Below are 3,871 nucleotides of genomic sequence, written 5' to 3' on the forward strand. Positions count from 1 at the left end.
AATCTCCTTTTGTCCTTTGTACAATCCACCATCATCCTAAGTAACTGCAAATCCTCCCACGTCTTCCAGTTGGTGTCCATGCCCATGGATGCCAGGTCTGACCCTCTGGGCTCTGGAATCAATTGCCACCTGCCTGCTGGGCTGGCCCTAGTGGACTCCAGGGTTGTCTTTTCCAGGCCCATTATACCCTAGCTGGAAGGGTGATACTCCATTGCCTGTACATCCCGCCCAGCACACATTTATTTATTTATTTATTTATTTATTTATTTATTTATTTATGTTTATTGAGGCAGGTACTTAATTTGGAACTGTATTTCCCCCCAAATAAAACCTAACTGGAAGGGCCAGCCAGATAGCTCAGCGGACTAAAGCTCCTACTGAGGCAGAGTGTAGCGGCCAGGGTTTGATCCCCAGTGTACTGTGCCAGCCCTGCCTCCAGGGCACACTGAGATGGTGATTGAGACTGGGCGTGGTGGTATGCACCTGTAATCCCAGTGCTTGGGAGGCTGAAAACAGGAGAATCACCATGATTCCATCTATGTAGTGAGACCCTGTATACCACATACACCCTGTCCTAAATTCATGAAAAAAATAAAAAAAAAACTAACTGGAAAATAAGCCCTAACATTTTTTCAGGATGCCCTTCACCCAAAGTAAGTCCCAGTTAAGATTGTCAGCCAGACAGATCCATCTGGTATGTCTGTTACAACACACAATGGATATACTGAGTTATAAAATAATAATATTAATATTTAATTACAATAAATAAATATTCTCGATCTTGATACTTAAAATAAATGATAATATAAATTGTAATTAAGTTTTTTATGTATTTGGTACAGGGTCTACAGGGTCTTACTATGTAAATGGGACTTGTAGTAATCCTATTCTCAGCCTCCCAAGGGCTAGGATTACAGGTGTGTGCCACCATGTTCAGTCTCAATCTCATTTCAGTGGGCCTTGGGGGCAGGGGCGGCACAGCATGCCAGGATTGAACCCCAGCTGCCACACTCTGCCTAAGCAGGCACGTTAGTCCACTGAGGTATCTGGCCGGCCCTGTAATTAAGTTTTGATAAATACTAAAGTAGGGGCTGGGGAGATAGCAGTCCACATACCTGCCTGGCAAGCTCAAGGACCCAAATTCAATCCCAGGTATTGTATGCCATGCCTGCCCCAGTCCCCTGGGTGCACTGAGCCGGCTACTGAAACCAGGCATGGTGGTACATGCCTGTAACCCCAGCACTGGGATGGCTGAACAGGAGGTTCACTATGAGTCCAAGCTTTGTAGTGAGACCCTCTACCAAATAAAAATTTAAGGTCTGGTGAGATGGCTCAGTGGTCTAAAGCACCTACTTAGAACAAGCTTAGTAAAGCACAGGGACCTCGGTTCAATCCCCCAGCACTACATGCCAGCCTGCCCCGCCCCCTGGTGGGCTGAGCTGGCCACACACACACACACACACACACACACACACACACACAAAATAAAATAAAAAAATTTTAAAAAATAAATAAATAAAAATTTTAAAAAATAAAAATAAAAATACCCAAGTAGGCTCCTTGAGATAAGAGGTAAATACATATGTAAATGGGTGAACTGGAGACTTATTTCAAAATGATCAGAATATAGACACAATGCATGAATAATGGATAATGTGTGCACTTGGACATGGTTGTGTCTAATATGAATCTTTATACTCCATGGCTCCTCAGCTCATGAACTTAATTCTGCTCATGATTCAGGAAAACTGGGACTGTTATGGTTTGTGTATAGGTTTCCCCCAAAAGCCTTATGCTGTCATGGGGCAGCTTCTGGAGTTTGTGATTGATTATTGTGGGTGTGGGTGCTGCACCTGCCCTGGGCAGGTAATCTGCATTACAATATAAGGAGGGAAGAGAGGCTAGTCAGCTGCCTGCTGCCACTTCCTTTACTCTCTGCTCTTTGCCACTGCCATGAATGGCTACTCTCTGCCTTGTGCTACTCTGTCTTGGAGCCAGCTGAGTATGGACTGAAACATTCACTAACTGTGAGCTAAACAAACCTTTCCTTCCCTAATTTTGAGTGTTGGGTATTTTGTCTCAGCAATGAGAGAAGAGTGACTGAGACAAAGACACTCTAGGTCAACTCTGAAGCCCACTCCACAGAATTCAAATTTGAGAGTTTAATATTGTTCTTCACCTTTCATTCAATCTGAATAGAGGTTTTTGCTGCTTTATTCAGAAGTGCACTAACTGGCTAGGCATAACAATGCATACCTGTAATCCCAGCACTTGGGAGGCTGAGGCAGGAGGGTTGTAAATTCAAGTACAACCTGGGGAATTTATCAAAACCCTTTCTAAAAGGGGAGGACAGCAGAGAAGGGGAAGAAAAGAAAGGAAGAAAGGACAGAAGAAAGGAAGAAATGCTAAACTAGGATAGCAGCCCATGCCTCTAATCCCAGCACTGGGGAGGCTGAGTCAGGAGTATCATTAATTCAAAGCCAGCCTAGATAATATAGTAAATGGAAGCCTGGCTTGGACTACAAAGCCAGATGCTGTCTCAAACAAACAAACAAACAAACAAACAAACCCCACGTAAAGTGCCATCCAACTGTAATCCCAGCACTCAGGAGACTGAGGCAGGAGAATTCCCTTGAGTTCAAGACCACCCTGGGCTATATAGTGAGTTCAATCCAGTCTCAAAGCGTTAAAGAATTGTTTAAAGCTGGGCCTATACGTGCACACAAAGCACAGAGGTGCGAGCTCACAAACTGAACTGTAACCTGTGCTCTGGTGCCCTGCTCACCCACACCGTGACCCTGCAGCCACAGTACTCTGCCCGTTGCCCACGGCCGCATGGGGCGGTCCGCACTGCCTTCCGGTCGAGTCTGGGTCTTTTCCTAGAGAAGAGATGAAGCTCAGGTTCTTCTGCAGTGAACACCTCGGTGAGCCCCTCATGGGGCAGCAAAACGCACCTGTCACCGCGGGGGCTGTGACATCAGGCCCACAGGACCCCGCGGGGGCGCTCATCCGGCGGTCCCAGCCCTCCTCCGCGTCCGGAGCCTGGCACGGTCCACACTGGGTGGCATCGGGCCACTGCGAGTGTGGGCACGTGTGCGCTTCGCCATGGAGACCCGCGTGCCCGGCCGCCCCAGCTCGTGTTCCCGCCAGCAGGTGTCGTCCGCAGCTGACACCGGCGCCACGCGAGCGCAGGCCCTGGGCGTCGGCTCAAGCCTCAGCGGTGAGGACCCGGTAGGGTGTGCGTGAAGTCCCCGGAGGTGTCTCTTCCGGATTTGCTCTGCACGGATTGCCTCCTCTCTAGCAAACCCAGTTCCTCTGCATCGTTCAAATAGCAAAATAGGGAACCCAAGGCACAAAGGGGAACGGGCCCTGCACTCCCTGGGGAACCCTTTGGAGTGACCTGGGCACCTATAGTTCGGGCCTGCAGCTAGGGGTGGGCAGGAGGAGATTGGGGGTAGTTGCGGTGGGGCTTCCTTTCCGACCACAGCGCCAGAGGCTTTGCCAACGGTGGCTGCCCCTGCCTCCTCCGAGTTTCCTCTGTGCGACTTTCCCTGAAAGAATGAACAGTCCAAGGCCAGGGATATCACTCAGCCGCATAAGTGCCTTCCTAGCAAGTGCAAGGTCACGAGTTCAATCCCCGGTACCACAAAAAAGAACATCCCAGAATAGCTGTGTTTGTGTGTGTGTGATATGGAGACAGACAGACAGACATTATGGAACTTTATTCCCATAAAGTTTAATAGCCCAGGCTAGTTTTCTATCCAGTCTATTTTTCTATCATTCAAAATCCCTTTAATCTCTTCTTCTTCTCCTCCTCCTCCTCCTCCTCCTCCTCCTCCTCTTCCTCTTCCTCCTCCTCCTTCTTCTTCCT

The 3,871-nt window shown here is 48.4% G+C and overlaps 1 pseudogene; it reads left to right on the plus strand.

The window, feature by feature from the left end:
- Nucleotides 1-3,105: 3,105 nt before the first annotated feature.
- Nucleotides 3,106-3,871, plus strand: part of LOC101589613 — a 21,608-nt pseudogene continuing 20,842 nt past the window's right edge.

The sequence above is a fragment of the Octodon degus genome, unplaced genomic scaffold, assembly GCF_000260255.1.
Source record: "Octodon degus isolate 3935 unplaced genomic scaffold, OctDeg1.0 scaffold00158, whole genome shotgun sequence".
Lineage (NCBI taxonomy): Eukaryota > Metazoa > Chordata > Mammalia > Rodentia > Octodontidae > Octodon > Octodon degus.